Source organism: Loxodonta africana, chromosome 20, assembly GCF_030014295.1.
Source record: "Loxodonta africana isolate mLoxAfr1 chromosome 20, mLoxAfr1.hap2, whole genome shotgun sequence".
Classification (NCBI taxonomy): domain Eukaryota; kingdom Metazoa; phylum Chordata; class Mammalia; order Proboscidea; family Elephantidae; genus Loxodonta; species Loxodonta africana.
Genome location: NC_087361.1, coordinates 6,873,687 through 6,894,086, shown reverse-complemented (window position 1 = coordinate 6,894,086; position 20,400 = coordinate 6,873,687).

The window sequence follows — 20,400 nt, the reverse complement described above, 5'->3', positions numbered from 1 at the left end:
GTTATTATATTTATTGTGTGTTTGTCTGCTGCATCCTGAATTTTTCTGTTGTTTTGTTTTGATATACCCTAGAAGGCTGGGTGTGTGTGTTGCTGTGGTCACTAATCTGGCTGTTTTGAAGTGCTCACATCCTATTTCCAGGTGGGTGGAGCAGCAACTGGGAGTGTGGTAACAAGTCTCTTTTCACTGGTCTTGTGGGGCTGCTGAGGATGTAGGTTGTGTTTCTGGTGAGATGGTGTATTCCTGGTATCATGGATTGAACTCTGTCCCCTCAAAGTATGTGTCAACTTGGTTAGGCCTTGATTCCCACTATTGTGTGATTGTCCTCCACTCTGTGATTGTAATTTTATGTTAAAGAGAATTAGAGTGAGATTGTAACACCCTTACCCAGGTCACATTCCTGATCCAATTTAAAAGGAGTTTCCCTGGGCTGTGGCCTGCACCACCTTTTATCTTTCAAGAGATAAAAAGGAAGGGAAGAGGTCAGAGAGGGGGGCCTCATACCGCCAAGAAAGCAGTGCAGGGAGCAGAACACGTCCTTTGAACCTGGGGTCCCTGTGTGGAGAAGCTCCTAGCCCAGGGGAAGATTGATGAGGAGGACCTTCCTCCAGAGCCGACAGAGAAAGAAATCCTTCTCCTGGAGATGATGTCCTGAATTTGGATTTCTAGCTTACTAGGCTGTGAGAAAATTAATTTCTTTTTGTTAAAGCCATCCACTTGTGGTATTTCTGTTATAGCAGCACTAGATGACTAAGACACCTGGCAAGTCATTTGGCTTCTGGATATAGGGGGCATTCTCCCTGGTCCCTGGGTTGGGTGTTGTGTGTGTGCTTTACCTATTGCTGGCTGGTCAGGGGTGGGGGTGCTCGGGTCATCGGTCATCAGGTGGGTTGTGCAGAGACTCTCACAGATGGTCCTCGGTGGGCAGGGCTGCATGGGTGTGTTCAGAGTAGGCATGAGCCTCTGGTTGCAGGGGGCACAATGTTATGACGAGGCAGGGGGATGTTTCCTGTCCATAGGATCCCAGTTGGAGGGTGCGCCCCTGCCTATTATGGTACATCATGGGTGAGGTTGTGCAGCTTGTCCTTGGGTTCTCTGTGCAGGTGGCTGTAGGAAGTAAGTAGCACCACTGGACTTCAGGATCCTGGTGCAGGTGGCTGGCTCTGGCCATGAGTGCAGAGGCACTCCTATTTGGCTGCATGACATGGTGGGGATTCAGCTGGGAGCGTTGCTTGCTTTGTCTCAACATGGCTGTATTGTGCAGGCTTAGGAAGCAGGCTCCCACGGGTGTGAGCAGAGCAAGAAGCATTCCTCTCTGGCCCCAGCTTTGAGTGTAGTCATTCCTGGTTTGTTGCATCAGGCGATGGGGTGTTACAGCTGGGAATGCTGCTTGCTTTGTCTCAATATGGCCATGCTGTGCAGACTTGGCTATCAGGCTGTATGTGTGGGTAACTGGAGGGGGCAGAAGGCAGTGCAGGACCATGGGCTCCCGGTGTGAGTGGTTAAGTAAAGGGGCAGGCACCTCTAAACTGTGGGCTACTGGCTTAGGGAGTGGAGTGGTGTTGAGAGCTGCTGGACTGCACTTGTGAGTGGGACAGGGGATGAGCGTGAGGGTAGGGGTGCCCCACAACCCTGTGTACCTCCAGCATGGGTGTTTGGGGTGGACTCGATGATAAGGGTGCATGCACCTGATTTTTGCAGAGCAAAAATCATTACTGCCTGGCTGTGAGCACAGCATTGTTCCTGCTTGGCTGCACCGGGTGATGGGGCTTTGGCTGAGAATGCTCCTTGCTCTGTTTCAATATGGCTGTGCTGTGCAGGCTCAGCTAGTAGGGCACTTGCACAGGTGATGGGAGGGAGCAAAAGGAGATACAGGACTGTGGGCCTCCGGTGCGAGTGGCTGAGTGAAGTGGCAGATGCCTTCAGACCATGGGCCCAGGGCTTAGGGGGCAGAGAGGTGGTGAGAGCTGATGGACTGTACTCATAAGTGGGGAGGGGGGGTGGATGGGAAAAGTTAGGATACCCTACAAGCCTGCATACCTCCAGCACAGGGGGCTGGGGTAGCATGGCGTGTGGGGCTTGCACTTGACTTTACCACTGCAGGAAGCACCCCTGCCTGGCTCTGGTGACAAGTGCAGAATCACTCCTGCTAGGGTGCACAAGGTGGTGGGGGTTTCAGCTGGGAATGCTGCTTTCTTTGTTTCTATATGGCTGTGCTGTGCAGGCTCAGATAGCAGGGCTGGTGCAGGTGACTGGGGGGAGCAGAAGGCACTGTAGAACTGCGGGCTCCCATCATGAGTGGCTGAGCGAAGGGGTGAGTGCCTCCCCACCATAGTCTCCCGGCTTGAGGGGCAAGGCAGGGGTATGAGCTACTGGGCTGTAATTGAGAGCAGGGCTGGGGAATGGGCGAGGGAAGTAGGAGGTCCCCACAGGCCTGTGCACCTCCACCTCTAGCACAGGGAGCTGGGTGGACTTTGCGAATAGAGTGTGTGCACTTAACTCTTGCAGTACAGGAAGCAGTCCAGTCTTGCTCTGGCCGTGTGTGCAGAGTTGCTCATACTTGGCTGTATCACATGATGGAGGTTTCAGCTGGGAATGCAGCTTACTTCGTCTCAAAATGTCCACATTGCTCAGTTTTGGCTGGCAAGGTGCCAGCAACCTGAAATTCTCTGTATCTGTTGTTTTTGTATTGTCTCTTCTTCCCCTGGTGGCATAGTGGTTAAGTGCTATGGCTGCTAACCAAAGGGTTGGCAGTTCGAATCGCCAGGCTCTCCTTGGAAACTCTATGGGGCAATTCTACTCTGTTCTATAGGGTCACTATAGGTCTGTTCTATAGGGAATTGACTCGATGGCACTGGGTTTGGTTTCGTTTTTTGTTTTCTCCTTCCCCTTTGTGCTCAGTCCAATTCTCTAGTCTTGTTTTCGATGTTTAGGGTTCTTAAGTTTTCATCCATATTCAATTTGCTTATTTTTTTGGGCCTTTGTTGTAAGAGGGACACTATGAAGCGTCTAACTTCTCCAGCATCTTGGGCCACCTATTTCTCTTCTCATTCTCTCAACAGTCTTTAATAATGAAAATATTTTTCATTTAAATGAAGTCAAATTCATCATTTTTTTTCTTTTATGGATCATGCTTTTTGTGTCAGATTAAAAGTTATTTTTCTAGCTGTAAATCTGGAAGATTTTCTACCATTTTTTTTTTTCTGTGAAGTTTAGTAGTTTCACGTTACACAATTAACATCATGATCTATTTTGAGTTAAATTTTTCATAAGGTGTAAGACTTAAATTGAGGTTCATTTTTGTTTGCCTGTACATATGCATTTTGTTTGTCTATACATATGCCCGGGTAGAGCAATTGTTAAAGTGCTGGTCTGCTAAGGAAGTGGTTTGAGCCCACCAGCAACGCCATGGGAGAAAGATGTGGCAGTGTTCTTTTGTAAAGATTACAGCCTAGGAGACCCTATGGGGCAGTTTTACTTTGTCCTATAGGGTTGCTATGAGTTGAAATTGACTTGATGGCAATGGATTTTACACAGTTATTCAAGCACCATTTTTGAAAAGACTCTCTTTTCTCACTGAGTTATCTTTGTAACTTTGTCAAACATCAGCTAAGCTTATTCCTGTGAGTCTATTTCTGGATCCTCTGTTTTATTTTATTGACCTATATGTCTCTTTCTCCACCAATACCCAAAAGTTTTGATAACCTACGTAATAAGCCTTAATATGGGGTAGAGCAGTTCCCTTTGGCATATTCTTTGTCAAGATTGTCTTAACTATTCTTGGACCTTTGCCTTTTCATACACATTTTAGAATATGCTTGTCTGTCTACAAAAAACTTTGCTGAGGTTTTGATAGTAATTGCATTAAACCTGTATATCAGTTTGGAAAGAATTGACATCTTTGCTATTTTGAGTCTTCCAAACGATGACCATAAAGTCTTCACATTTATTTGGATCTGTTGTGATTTCTTTCATCAGAGTTTTATAGTTTTGAGTATACAAGTCTTGTGCTTATATTTTTTTTTTAGATTTACACCCAACTATTTAATTTTGTGAATGATGGTAAATGATATTATGTTTTTAGTTTTAATGTCTATGTGTTTATTGCTAGTATATAGAAATACTACTGATTTTTCGTATGTTTACCTTGTATCACGAAAATTTACTGCTCTCATCTACCAGTTCTAGACGGTTGCAGATTCACCATAATTTTCCACATAGGCAATCACATCATCTGCAAATGGGGGCAGTTTTATTTCTTCTCTTCTGGTCTGTATGTCTTTTTTTTTTTTCTCTTTTTTCCGGTTTTAATTCCTTTTTTATTTTTTTGCCTTATTACACTGGCTAGAATTTCCAGCACAGTGCTGAATAAGAGAGGTGAAAGCAGACATTTTTGTCTTGTTCCTGGTTGAAAGGGGAAAATATTCAGTCTTTAACCATCAAGCTAATATTAGCTGTAAGTTTTTTTGTAGTCGTTCTTTATCGAGTTAAGGAAGTTCTCTATTCTTTTTCTCTGAGAGTTTTTATCATGAGTATTTGTTGAATCTTGCCAGACACTTTTTCTGCAACATTTGATATTTCTTCTTTAGTGTGTTAATATGGTGAATTACATTGGTTGATTTTTGAATATTGAACCAGACTTGCATCCATGGAATAAACCTCATTTAGTTATGGTTTATATAATAATTTTTGTATACTGCTGAATTTTATTTGGTAGTGTATTATTAAGGATTTTTCATCTGTATTCATGATGAAAAATATTCATCTGTAGTTTTCATTTTTGTACTGTTTTGTCTGGTTTTGGTAAGAGTACTACTAGTGTTATAAAATCAATTGGGAAGTGTTTCATCCTCTTCCATTTTCTGCAAAAGTTTGTGTAGACTGGTGTTAACTCGTCTTTAAATGTTTTGAAGCATTCTCCAGTGAAGTCATCTGGACATGGAGATTTTATTTTGGGGGGTTACAAAATTAAAAATTCAACAACCTTGTTAGTTAATGGGCCTATCCAAATGACATATTTCATATAGAATGAGTTGTAGTAGTTTGTCTTTTTGTTTCATTTTGAAGAATTGGCCTATTTTGTCTAATTTGTCAAATATACGCATAAAGAGTTTTTCAAAGTACTCCTGATAGTTCTTTTAATGTTTGCAGTGTCTGTAGTGATATCCCTTGATTCTTCTTGATATTGGTGATTTGTCTTCTCTTGTTCTTTATCCGTCTTGCTAGAGATTTGTCAATTTTTTTTTATCTTTCCAAAGAATCTGCTCTTGGTTTATTGATTTTTCTAATGTTTTATTGCTTTCAGTTTCATTGATTCTGCTCTTATCTTTAGTAATCTCTTTCTTCTTGTTTTGGGTTTATTTTGCTTTCTTTTTTTCCTCATAGGATTATGAAAGCTTAGATTATTCATTTGAAGCTTTTCTTATTTTCTAATGGATGCATTTAGCACTATACATTTTCCTCCTCCGCGTTGCTTTAGTATGTCTCACAAATATTTCATTTTTGAAAAAACTTCCTAAAGACTTCTGTTTTGACCCATGGATTATTTAGAAGTGTGTGAAGTTTCCACGTGTTTGGAAATTTTCTTGTTATCTTTGTTACCGATATCTAGCTTGATTCCATCGTAGTTTGAGAACACTCTCTAATTCCCTTACTGTGTTATGATTTCATGGGTGTTTATAAAGAATGTGTATTGTGGATCGTTGGGTTGAGTGTTCTATAAATATTGATTAGATCCTGTTGTTTGGTTGTAGTGTTGAGTTCTTCTATGCCCTTGCTGATTTTCTCTCTAGTCATTCTTTCAGTTGTTGAGAGAGGGATGTTGAAGTATTTAACTATAATTGTGGATTCGTTTAGTTTTCCTTTCAGTTCTATCAATTTTGCTTCACATAATTTGTAGCTCTGTAGTTTGATGCATACACATTTAGGATTGCTGTGTCTTCCTTTTTCTCATTATATTATATCCCTCTACGTGCCTGGTAATTTTCATTGCACTTAAGTCTACTTTATTTGATGTTAATATAGTTTTTTCTTTTAAATTAATATTCTCATGGTGTTTTTTTCTCATCCTCTTACTTCCAACCTGCCTATATCATTATATTTTAAGTAAGTTGCTAGTAGATAGCATATAGTTGGGTCACATTGTTTAATCCACTCTATCAGCCTGTCTTTTTAGACTATTCCCATTTATTGTATTTATTGATAGGTTAGGGCTTAAGTTTGCCATTTCATTTTTAGTTCCTGGGTTTTCTTTTTTATTTCCTGTTTTTTATTTATCTACTCTTTTTTTCTGCCTTCCTGTTTGTTACCTGAATATATTTTAGAATTTCATTTTGCTTAATCCATAATGTTTTTGAAAGTAACTCTTTGCAAAGAATTTTTAATGGTTGCTCTAGGCATTACATTATGTAGTCATAACTTATCATAGTCTACTGGTGTTGTCATTTTGCCTTTTTCAATATATGTCGCTAGGAGTCGGAATCGACTTGACGGCACTGGGTTTTTTTTTTTCAATATAGAGTCTTACCATCCCTCATTTATAATGCAATTGTTTTAGATAATTCCTCTATATGCATGTCACCACCCATCTGTCAGTTTGTTATGCTGTTGTGGCTTGTGTGTTGCTGTGATGCTGGAAGCTATCCCACCGGTATTTCAAATACTAGCAGGGTCACCATGATTGACAGATTCAGCAGAGCTTTCAGATAAAGACAGACCTGGTGATAAACTCCTGACTATTAGCCAGTGAAAACCCTATGGACCACAACAGAACATAGCCTGACTCATTTGCTTTGCATACATCATCAGGGGGGATCATTTGCTAGGGGAGGACATTATGTTTGGTGAAATGTAGGGCCAACGAGGGTTAGGGGGACATTCAGTGAGACGGATTGGCGCAATAGCTACAACGATGGACTTGAACATGCCAGCTATCGTGAAGACGGCACAGGTCTGGGCAGGCAATGTTCTGTTCTGTTGTATATTGGAGTTGACTTGATGGCAGCCAGTTCTCTCTATCTAGCTGTCTGTCATCTATCTATCTTTAGGACTACATTAGTCAATGTTGTAATTTTTTCCTCAGTCATCAAATATAGTTTAGAAAACTCAAAAGGAGGGGTAGCAGGTCAGTGAAAAAGGGAAACCCTCAATGAGAGGAATTGATGCAGTGGCTGCAAAAGTGGGCTCGAACATAACAATGGCTGTGAGGGTGGCACAGGACCAGACAACATTTTGCTCTATTACACATGAGGCGGCTATGAGTCAGAGCCAACTCGATGACACCTAACAACAATAAGAAGAGGAAAGTATATTGTATTTACCCACATGTTGGTACTGTATTCTTTTTTTATTCCTGAAGTTACTCAAGGTTCCCTCTTTTATTGTTTCCATTCTGTTTAGGAAACTTCCTTTAGCTGTTCTTTTAGTGTAGGTATGCTGGCAACAAATAGTTTTTCTTCATCTGAGAATGTCTTGATTTTCCCTTTGTTGCTGAAGGATATTTTCACTGATTATTGGATTCTGAGCTGACAATTCTTTTCTTTCTGCTCTTGAAAAATATTGTACCACTTCCTTCTGACCTCCGTAGTTTCTAATGAGAAATCTACTGTCATTCGAATTGATTTTCTCTTTTAGATATGGCATTTTTCTCTGGCTGCTTTAAAGATTTTCTACATCATTAGTTTTCAGAAATTTAATTATGATGTTTATTGGCATGGATATATTTGGGATTATCCTGTTTGTGCTCACTCAGCTTGTTGAATCTGTAGGTCTATGTTTCTTACCAAATTTGAGATGTTTTCAGTTGTTATTTCTTCAAGCACTTTTTTATCTCCACCTTTTTCCTTCTCTCTTTCGGGGCTCCAACAACGAAAATGTTAGATCTTTTCTTAAAATTCCTGAAGTCACTGAGGCTCTGTCCTTTCTTTTGCTTTCTTTTTTTTAAGTCTATTTTCATTGTGCTGTTTGCATTGGTTAACTTTATTGTTTCTTATTCCAATTCACTGATTCTTTTTCTCTAGCACCTCCAACCTGCCATTCAGGCTTCTCACTGAGTATTTTATTTTGTTTATTGTATTTGTTAGTTCCACAATTTCTATTTTGTTTTTATCTTTTATTTCTTGCTAAGATTGTTTGTTTGTTGCTTATATTTTCTATTTTTTAATTTGTTTCAATTACGTTCATAATTTCTAATTAATGCATTTTTATCACGGCTGCTTAAAATCTGTGTCATTTGATAACTTGTACATCCCTGTTATCTTGTCTTTGAGGTGTAATGATTGCATTTTTTTAAAATTCAGTTTCAGATGTCTGATTTTCAATATGATGAGTGGTTTCTGACTGAAATGTGGACTTTTTATTATAAGACTCTGGCTCTTATTTTTTTTAATAAATTATTTTATTTTAATTTTGTTGTTGTTGAAAATGTACAGAGCAAAATATACACCAATTCCACAATTTCCACATATACAATCTGTGACATTGATTACATTCTTCAAGTCGTGCGACCATCCTTCCCTTTAACATAAACTCACTAGCCGCTCTGCTTTCTATCAACCTTTTGAGACGTTGTTGTCAATTTGATGACATTCTGTAGCCATTGAGGCTGAATGACTCTGTGTAACTATTCCCCTGAGATATCTTTAAACCTTAAATGAAAATATCCCTGAAGTCTTCTTTAAATCAAACAATAGTTTAGCTTAATTAATAAAGAATGTCTGCCTTGATCACTGTGTTCTTTAAAAGAAATATTTACATGGATCTTATTTTAACTCTCCATCTTAGCTGTATTTCTCTGACTCTGCTCTGACAGAGGAGGTGAGGAGTGCCTCTTTACTGCTGGGTAGAGATAGAAGTCCAGTTTCACCACTTGGTCTCCACTGACACCTGAGTTGGGAAGAATTTCATTATTGTTGGGTGAGTATAGGAGATATCATCCACTGACCTGCAATGCAGGTTGCCGTATTACTGAGCCTCCTCTGATACCCCAGGCTCCTTACCCAATGTGGTCTCCTTTGCCACTACAGGACAGGGGGTGAGGTAACCTTGCCATCACTGTGGGAGCAAGAAAGTCCCAGCTTCCTACTTGGCTTTATCTGACACCACACTGCTCTGGGTGTGGTGGTGCCTTGTTACAGCCTAGCAAGGGTGGAAGTCTCGTATGGGTGAGGATGGGGCCACAGTTCTTTCTGTGGTGCTTGGTCAGAGTAGAGCAGTTATTGTCTAAAAGTGTCCTGTCTTGCTAGGATGCCGTTTTAGTGGTCTTTGGCTACAGAAAGCAACTTTTGTTGGACCTTTTTTAGTCTGCACCTGTTTGCATTTCTGGGTTGCCAGCTTCCTCATCTCTAGGTCTGGAATATATGAGGCAAAAGGAAAACCCAGGGAATTTACCACTGTGCCATTACTTGGATCCCAATGTCCCAAACTGGCCTGTCTTCTTCTCTTTCCTCCTTGAGAGTCTTCTTCTGCTTGTTTTATGTATGATACCATGGTTTGCAATCGTACTTAGCTGGAGGAGTAGGAGAAAGTATATCTGCTTCATCTCTCTGGAAGCAGAAATCTCTAGACTTTAAAAAATAAAACAATTCTTTACTGTTTTAGGACATATGTTTCCCCTATTTAATCAAAACCAAATTTCATATTGTATTTCACTCTAGAAACAGAAATTCCCCCACTCATTTCCATTCCCAGAGGTTTAAAAATAAATCCTCTAGCCTATTTTCCATTCTTCAAACCAATATTTCCTTACTCTGACTTTAATAAATGCTTTCATCAAGTGGCAGTTGATCAGATGGTTTGTGTGACCCTATAGGGTGACACAGAACCTCTTTTCATACTGATAGAATATTCAAAGTCTTTACTCTCTCTGCCAGTAAAGCTGCTTTGTAAATGCCAGATTCTTTTAAAATTGTGTTCCTTGCAACTGCATGTATTATTCATCTGACTGAGGTATGCTACACTGTCAAGGGGGAAAATTGCAAGAAATCTGTCTCTGAGCTTCCCTTTGATGCTGTGAGAAGATTCAGAATGAGTGGACTGGAAGAATGATTGTATTTTTCCTTTACATTCTGGTTAAACTGACAATATCTGCCACATGTTTTATATCACCATGTGACATGTCACGCAGGAGGATGACCCTAAGAGCTTGAGTCACCCAAGAAAAGAGAAATGAGTTGTGTGATCCAAGTGTCACTGAGAAGTTACCAACACTGACAAACAGCCACACACATTTCTTTAGCTCTACATATGATGTTCTCTGAGTGGGGTACCAGCAACTTATGTCATAAGGTAGCAATAACGATAACAGCTGAGAGGTGGGCAGATATGTTCTTCCCAGTACACAATTTATAAGGCCAGGTCTTCTATGAGATAGAATCATACAAAGACAAGACTGGAAAGGACTTTAAAGGTCAGTGCATCATGACACCTCCCCTCTCTTGACATTTTATAGGTTAGGAAATGAGAAAGCGTCAGTGACTTGCTCAAGCTAACCAATGACAAAACTAAGACTAGAGTCCAGATGCCAGACTTCCATCCAGTACTCTTATTATACACTGTGTAGTCACCAATGGTGACTTCAAAGTGCTGACCGATTATTTTGAATTAGGGCAAAAAATTATGAAACTCACTCAGGACTGCAATCTGCATGAGTTTTGCAAACTGATTCCCAAAAGAGCTGGGGTTTTGATGAATAAGCTATTTAAAAACACGAAAGAAATGGGCTGTGATTCATTCAGTGGGTAGCACTCTTTGCGTTGTGACAGTCTACCCCAAGTCTTCTTTATGGTCAGCTGAAAAGTGAGCCAAACCTGGGCCCCTCTGAGGTCTTCACAAATCACAGAGTCCAGAACAAGTTTAACTTCTCTTCCAAAGTGGGTCCTGGTTGGGCAATACTTCTAGGACTCATTTCTGATTCCATTTTGGAGAATGACCTCTAGCTGACCTATGCTTTCCTGAAAGTTTGAATTGGATGTGGCTTCCAATTTCCTTTGCTCTCCTAAATTAGGTAGCTCTGCCGCACAGCTGCTTAACGAGCTATAGATTCTGTACAGTGATCCCAAGATATCGGTAGTTCATAAAATAGCTGCTTTTACATTTAAATATGATGTATATACGTATAACAGTTTCAGTATGAGTTTGTACAACCTGTACATGTTTTATGAAATATATTGAGTGTTAAAAGCCATTTTAGATTAACATTTCTGTTATCTTTTGCTGTGATAAAAAAGAGGAATATGAAAAAAAAGTCATGTGAAAGCAAAAGACTAAACATTTTTCTAATAAATATTTTTTTTTTCTGAACCGCAAATCAGGGCATATAGTAAGGAAATATAATATGTGAAACTTGGACTCCTCAAAGGTCCAGTTCTTATGATTGTCAGAAACTTGGGGAAACTGAGACCTCATGTAGAACAGGATTCATCAAGTCCTCAATACCCTTAGTTTTGGGAATGATCAGAATATTTGTCTTGATTATCACTTTAAGTACTTTTCCAATCTTTTGTGTCTATTTGATCTTAGTTTTCTCATATATCTGACAATCATTCAATTTTAATAGCACATAAAAGGCAGTAAATACATATTAGTTGCATAAATGAGAAAGGGAGGAGTTCATCCAGTAGATAATAAAGGGTCGCTTAGGGATTTTATATAAGAGTGTTGGGAGACATTTCTCCATGGAAGTCTTTCATTTCTGCATATCTTTTGAAAAAAGGCATTGATAGCTTTCGTTTCTAATTATCTTTTCAAGGATAGTTGAATGGCAAACAGCCTTGGAAGACAGAATATCTCCCTCCAGGGTAGAAAGAAGATATAATAAAAAAAATAGTAAAGGATCATGCCCAGAATAATAACGATAATGTCTTCTTCAACAGCAGAAGTCGGGCAGGTTTACTAACAGACCCTTTAAAAGATTGTTTGAGGTTCCTCAGATGTGACTCTAACTCTCTTTGTGCACAGCCTCCATCTGGGCCATTCTGCATTGCCCCATGGGAGTTGAGCGACAAAGGAACTGATAAAAACATGTAATGAGTGTAATAAAGTTCTTGTCTTCTTCCCAGTAGCCTTATGTTACCTGCAGGCATCTATGCAACTGTGGCAAACTAACTTATTAGACTGAAATCAGGATACAACCTCAGACCATTCATAGTTCTCACTCAGTGGTGGCATTATCAATGTTCAAACCCTACATCCCCCACCAGTTAGCTATGTCATCTACCTTAGTGATCCAAACTGAATGGGCCTATAAGGAAACCCAAGAAACACCATGACTAGCCAAAGAAATATGAAGAAAAATCACCTAGCTGGTGTACCTCCTAGTCAATTTTGGAAATACGTTTTAACTGAACACACAGTCCCACATTTATATTCTTGTCAAAAGGGTATATAAATGTTAGCGCGCCACTGCTGGTGGTCTTACAAGGTGATGAGAGGGAGAGTCCTCAGCTAATTGCTGCCATGGGTACAGCAATTATACCCTCTGCTTTCCTAAACTCTGAGTGTCCTTTCAGTGACTTAGAGTACCCATTGACACTTCCTGTCTAGGACCATAATTGTATGTTGCCATTATGGCTTTTCTGCTCTGAATGCTACAACTTTTCTGAATAGAGTTAGTAAGAGATACTGAAACATAATGACATACAAGTTAAAGCATTTAACCAAAATTTAAGAAAATGGAGCCCTGCCCTGTCTTCCCTGGTATTAGGAGATGCAGGCAAGTATTCCTCTGCTACAAAAAGCAGTGGAGATTTGAGTGTCCGGGTAGATGCAGATGGAGAACCATTGACTATAGGTACGTAATGGAAATGAACAAGTACTTGGCGACTCAGTGGCCACTAGTCACATGTGTCTTTTAAGCTCTTGAAATGTGGCTACTCAAAATTATGATATGCTGTGAGTATAAAATGCACAGTGGATTTTGAAAACTGAATACAAAAGAAAATGTAAATACTCATGAATAATTTTTTATATTGATTACATGTTAAAATAATAATATTTTATACATGTTGATTTACATAAAATACAATATTACATTTAATTTTATTTGTTTCTTCATCATTTTTTTTATGTATCTACCAGAAAATTTCAAATTGTATGTGTGGCTTGCATTCTAGTTCCAGTGGAGAGCGCTGTGCTAGACTGTTCCTTGTCAGTTACACATTCGTCATGAACTGAATGGGCCTATAAGGAATCTGAAGAGCTGGCGCAATAGTATTAAGCTAAATGGTGTCAACTATTGTGCAACTGATAAAAGAATTAATTACTCGAAGGCTTTCAAATAGACTGCAAGTTTCTGGAAGGCAAAGGCCATGTATTATAGATTGCCATAACCTTTCCTTTTCCCCAGTGACAAGCTTAAATCTCTCACTTAGCTTAATAATTCTTGCCAGATGAATTAATAATGAAGAAGTCCAGGAAACAGAAAACCTGCAAATACGATGGTTTGGTGTATTAGGAGATTGTACATATTAATTCTAAACGGGAGGCCTATATATTGCATTGCTTCTCCTAGCAGTAAGTTATACTCTTTTTGTTTAAAAATATAGCCTTACAGTGCAATTTATCTTCCAGTACCTCTGCCTGCCTCTCTAGAGATCTGGGCTTAAAACGCTTGTTTTTCTTTTAGAAAACACAGAGCAGTCATGGGGTTAATTAAAGTGGGAATCACTGTGCACAGATGAGTAAGTTGGTAGATACACAGGCCACAGAATGTTAACATTTTCTTAAGGTTCAATATATTTTTTTTTTAATTTTTTTTTGGGAAGAGTCATAGGTGTTTTAATAGAAAGGGCAAAGTCAGCAGAACCTCAATTATGCCTTTCTATTCTCTCCATATGTGATTTCATTGGCTGGTAAGGAATGTCCCCAAAATGTAAGGTCCGTGGCCATTAGGACACATACATGTCTCAGCAGAAACTAATGACTGGCATATGAAAGATATATATAAAGCATAAAGGGACCAGTGGTGACCTTTTTTAAGACACACAAAGCATACTGCACGTGTTCTTTATCAGGTGTAATTAATATTGACGTTGGTAGGTTAAGAGTGATTATCACATATTACTCATAAATAATAATGTTGTGTAACCACTTTGTGCTTCTGACAAAGGCCTTAGAGGACAGATGGTCTCCCTGTCTGATAGATTAAAATAAAGCTAAGTTTGAGAGAGATTAAATAACTTGACTAGGCGTGAAATGCTGGCCTGTGGAAGAGCAAGGATTTGGACCCAAGTCTAGTTAAGTTCTGAAGCTCGTGCTCTCCAATGTAACAATGACATTAATAATGATCGTAATGATAATGATAAAGGGAAAACACAGATATAGCATGGGCAGCCTTAACCTTACAGCTCTCCTTCTGTTCTTCCTGCCTTCTTCCTTCCACCTTTTCTTCCTCTTCCCTTTGCTCCCTCTCTGTCTTTTCCCTTTCTCTTACTCCTCCATTCCTCCTGCCCTTTGCTCTTTCTTCCCCTCCCTTCCCCTCCTCCTCTCATTAATAACTCTTCCTTTCTTAGTTCCATCGGTTTTTCCTTGGCTCTTTTTCCAGCTTTTACTACCTAAGCTGCAGTTTGGCCAAAGCCCTCTGGAAACCTTGCTGTATTGCAGTAAAGTGTGGCTGCAAAGAGAAACGCAAACAGCGGTTGTAATAACTGAAGAGGCAAATATAACTCAAATGTTCCTCAGACTTAAAGATCATTCTGTCACCAAATACCACTGAAATGTTCCACCAGCGTAGACTCCTAGAATGTTAGAGCTAATAGGGAACTTGGAGCTTCTTTAACCCGATAGACTGATAATTGCCTTAAACACAAGAAGGAGGGCCACCTGGGAAGCTGAGATACTGGCCAGGGAAACCCACGTGGTTTGTGGGAAAGACAGAACCGGGATCTTAGAATTATTTTAGTTTCCAGAAAGATTAATAGAAAATTAAATAGGAATGTGAAAATGCAAATCCATTGATCAGCACTGAGTGAGGTATAAAAAGTTCATCTCCCCACTTCATAAAGGTGTTGAGAAGAGAAGTGAGATAATGCATTAATAGTGTTCAGAGCTCTTAGGGAGAGAGGCCAGATTTAAATGTGAGGCAAAACTTATTGCCTGACTATTAAAGAACGACCTTTCATAGCCTGAAGCTAGCCCCAATGAAGAGAATTGTTGGACTATAGACCCTTTTATGCTGCTGAACCCAAATGATAAGAAAACCTTTCTTTATATATAATAAATCAGTATTGAATGGATGCCAAGTAGATGTCTGTTTTACCATTGTTTCTGCTCAATAAAAAAGCTTTTTCTAGGTAAGCCTATCAGGTAGTCCCTAACTTCCTGCAGACTCAGTAAATAGATGCCAGTCTTTCGCTTCCTCTGATTCCCAAGCTGACCTTAAAAGAAAGTTTATTGCTGGGATCTAGTCTGACTCACACTGAGGCCTCAACTTTTTAATCTAATGTGTACTTTAGATGAGGGAGGTATCTCATTTTAAAGATGCTAGGCCTGAGAGGGAAACCCTGGTGGTGTAGTGGTCTGCAGTTCGAATCTGCTAGGCACTCCTTGGAAACTCAATGGGGTAGTTCTACTCTCTCCGATAGGGTAACTATGAGTCGGAATCAACTTGACGGCACTGGGTTTGGTTTTTAGGCCTGAGAGGCAAAAATGTAGATATTAGACCTGGTTATGACTCTAACCAGCTAAGTGATTTGTACCAAATGTCAACCATTTGCTTCTCCATTTTGTCATACGGATAATGCAGAATATTGTCATCTATCTTGAAAGGTAAATATTCCCTGAGGTAATATGCATTTAGTAGTTTTCTCAGTGTCTGGCACAGAGGCTTCAAAAATATTAGCTGTTGTTATTGTTTTTGTTTGGATAAAACCTTGTTTTTCAGTGTTATTGTCAATATTTCTGCCTTGAAAAAAAAAAAGGTTCAGAAAATCATGTTTATCATTCAAATTCAACAGATCTAACTCTGTAAACAGGAATCGTGTTTCAAAAGTACAGATCGATGCTGCGTGCACCCCCAGACCAACAGGGCAAACTGTTTTACAGACTGGGTACTTGGCACAGAGCAGAATTCTGAAATAAAAAGCCTATTTTTTTTTTCCTTTCCTTTTTTTTCCTTCAGTTTTTAAAGAGAATTGCAACCTTGGTTATTTTCTTCCATGGGAAGGAAAAAAAAAAAAAAAAGAGCACATCTGTTTGCAATAGTGGATTGAAAAGTCTAAAAATAAACAGGCTTTAAAGAAACGAAGCAACTTTGTTGGCACTCGAAATCCCATCGACACAGGGAAAATGTTTTCTCTAGAAATGCTTGGCTTCTTTCAAAAAAGAAGAAAAAAAAGGCAAATAATGTAGAATTATATAGCTCTAGTTCAGCGGTTCACCACATAAAAGTGTGTTATTTTTACTCATCTGGTAAATAGTTTTAACCATGACATAATGTCTTAACATTTACACTTCAATTCTGAATAAACCCTGTGCTTGTTATTTTCTCTAAAAGGAGATTGATGAGATATGAAAATGATTGCTTTCCTCTCAGAATCTGGAATTCGAAAGTAAAAGCCAAAGTATTAATTTTAGGAAATTCAACTGTCTACTCTGAGGAAAATTGTTTTATGTAGGTACATATTTTGGATTTGTCTTCATCTTTTTTTCACTTCATACAAAAAATAAAATCATTCATTATAAAATAGGCTGAGAAATGTTGGTATGAGTATTTGACAGAAAGGGAACAATCCTGACAAACGGCCTACATGGTAACCTTCTCTTGGGAAGTCCAGATAAACTAAAGCTGGGAAGGGGGACGTGGCAGGGGAGAGATTAGGGTTGACAAGTAAAAGAGAGCTAAGCGGAACTGGAATAGAAAACAGATGGAGTAGATAAAGATGGAAGGGCTGCTAGGGTAGCCTGAAAGACAAACATTGGTTGATCAGAAGCAGTTAAGCCAGAAAATTCTTAAAAATGGGCTGCTGAAAGGGATTCGTCTAAAAAGAAGAAACCTAGAAGACAGATATATGGGTTGAGGAAAATTTCTATAGGCGAGAGTGCAGGTTTGCTAATTATAATCAGTCCATCCGATAAAAGAAGAACATGCAGAAGAAAAATAGCAAAATGCCAGGCCTCCTTGGTGAACCCAAGAATTAAAATAGACTATTCTGGTCAAAGGTAGAAGCAAGGCTGTATCTTAAAGATTAAATTGGGAGTTTAATATGTTAATATGCTAAACAATTGAATACTTGAGGATAATTTGGGCCTGAGGTTTCTAAATTGTTTAGGTAAAAAGTGCTTGCACCGAAAATGGTATTTTCAGGAGTATACAAGGTGATATGCCAGGAAAACATGTAAGGATATTGAGCCCTTGAGCGGGGTAAAAAAAAAAAAAAAAAGTCCTGGCTAAATTAGACCTTATACCTTCATTTTACCTGATTAGAAATGGATACACACATTACAAATAAAATGCATTGCATATGTAAGTATGCCTAAGTGGCTGCAAATATAAAGCCCTTGTTTGTAAAGGGCACATTAAGTTGTCCCTAAGGAAATTTTAGAAATGACTTTTGGCATTGGCTCATATTCCAAGCATATTCACCTTTTCCCCCAGTCAAAATTTACTGGTGTTCTATTCCCTTGAGCTGGTAATATGATAAACAAGACATTTAAAAATATTATTTGGAGTGGATCAGAATCTTTTGGAGATTATAAAGTGCCTATCTCATGGTTGGACATCCTGAAACAGCCTTTAAAATACACTTTTTTTTTTTTTTAATGATTTCTTTAGTTTTTAATATCATTATGGTTCAGGTATCAAAAATGGCAGTTCAGATAATTACCAGAGCACTCCGTGTTTGCCATCCCCACTCTCACTCAAAGGCAACTGGTCTCGGTCATTACAATCCATCCCATTTGGTTATTCTGTCTCACTCTATGAAAACTGGCTTTGAAAGTCACCTGGGCTTCCAATTTTCATTCCTTGTCTTACTTGTCAACTCATTAGCATTTGCCACAATTGACATTTAAAAAATCTCTTCCTTTCGTTTCCGGGAATCAGCCTCTATTTGTTTTTTTTTTTCCTATGTCATTGGTTCCTTCTCCTGTATATCCTTGGGGGGTGGGAATCTTCCTTGTACATCTGATTAATAAGCATTGAATTTTTCAGGATTCTATTAACGTCTTTCTCATTTCTCACTGTGCTTTCCTCCCAGCCATGGCTTCATTTATGATTGCAAATTTATATCTTCAACCCAGACCTCTTCTCTGAGTCCCAAACAATATATATTCAACTATCAACATATTTACTCTAACTAATAATTATAAAGGTGTTCTCACTGGAGCCCTGGTGGTGCCGTGGTTAAAGTGCTTCGCTACTAACCAGGGGGTCAGCAGTTCAAACCCACCAGCCACTTCATGGGAGAAAGATGGGGCAGCATTTTCACTTCTGATTCTCATCTTGGTAAATGGCACCAGTACTCAACCACTTGGAGCCCTGGTGAAGCAGGGGTTAAGAGCTACAGTGACCTACAGCTGCTAACCAAAAGGTCGGCAGTTCGAATCCACCAGCTGCTCGTTGGAAACCCTATGGGGCAGTTCTACTCTGTCCTATAGGGCCGCTGTGAGTTGGAGCCAACCCAGCAGCAATGGGTTTGATTTTGGTTTTATTCATCCACTTGGCCATGCCAGAAAGCTGGGTGCCATCCCTGCGATCACTTTCTTTTCCACATCCATGAATTACCAAGTTCTGTTAAGAATCTCCCAAAACAGATTCTGAATCTGCCCTGCTGTTTTCCTGACTCAAGCTACAGACATTCTAGTTTCCTTCAAGAGTCTCCTAAATTGTATGTCATTATCTATTTTCTTGGCTGCTTCTAATCTCTTCTTCAAATAGTTTTTGGAATAGTTTTAAAGAAAGACAAATCTGACCTTGTCACTCTGCTACTTAAAACTCTTCTATAGCTCCCCATGACTTATATTAAAGTTCTCCTGGATTTAGGATAAAATCAACAATTCTTATTTTGGTCCCAACACCCTGCATAATCTACTTCTTGACTATCTCTTAGGCCTAATGTTTTTAAAATGTCCCAACAGCTCACTATTGTTCTTCCCAATATGACCTTTTTTTTTTTTTTAACCTCTCCATGTTCTTTGTATTAGGATAGTGACTTACGTGTAACCTACGTTTCCATCCATTTGCCCTTAATGTGATGAATTCCTTCCATTCTTTAGGCTTAATTTGAACTTCCTCAGGGAAAATTCCCTGTAAGATCACATCAATTTAAGGCTACTGTATTTTAGCTTTTTACTATATCTAGCAAGTCTTTAACTCCACTGCTTTTATAACTATTATGTTGAAATACTATAATAATTTATTTAATTTCTGTCTCCCTCACTGTAATCTGCACTGAGAGTTTGCTCTGAGTCTTTCTTCTGTAGTACTGTATCACTTGTATTGTATCTTCAATATATTTTCACTGTTATATTTCACTACTCTATCTAACATGGTACCTTTTTTTTCAGAAGACCTCAATACATAGCTTTCGAAGGAATAAATGAATGCATAAGTGAATGAATGAATGAGTAAAATTGTCCTCATGATTCCTGAAAAATGGTAGGCTAATGGTTTCCAAACATATATTTAAAAAAATAATTTATTATTGAATGTGGATAACCAATGTTATGAAATCTCATATATTGTTTGTTTGTTTATCTGTAAGGTCAAAACCTTACTTTGAGGATTAACTAAATTAGGACTTTCCTGCATTATTAGCAACAGACCAGCACAGCCCTTTAGGAAAGCAATTTGGTAACTGGTATTAAGAAGTGTGCAAATGATTATCTCTATCTCAATAACCTTATCTCTAAGCACGCTTATAAGCATGAAGTTAACAGCAGAATTTCACTTCTTAAAATAAAAATCTGGAAACAACCCAAATATTCAAAATTTGAGAACTTTTGTGACCTCTTTATTCAACTGAGTAAAATTAAAAATAAATACTTTAAATACACACACAGGCACTATGATTACAACTTTATAAAATATGCATATAAAAAAAGTACACCAAGCTATTCACAGAGAATTATTGGGGAATAGAAGAAGTTACAAGAGACTATTTCACTGTATTTGCCAAACTGCAATATTATTTTACTGCCCTGACTGTTTTTGTTTTTAATTCTGTTCACCTTTTTGCCTTGCAGTTGACTATTATATGTCTTCAGATTTAACTTTTTCAAACTTCGAAAGTCATATAGCAGAAAGGGAAGTTGTATTAGCTTGTCTCTATTTTAACTCCCATCATCTACCTCAGTTCACTGACCTCACAGGGTAAGTTGGCTGAGAGTACAGTGAATTTTCTCACGGAAACATGAAGAGAAGCACGCAAAAAGGGATGTTTGTGCACAATATGTAATGAGAATGGT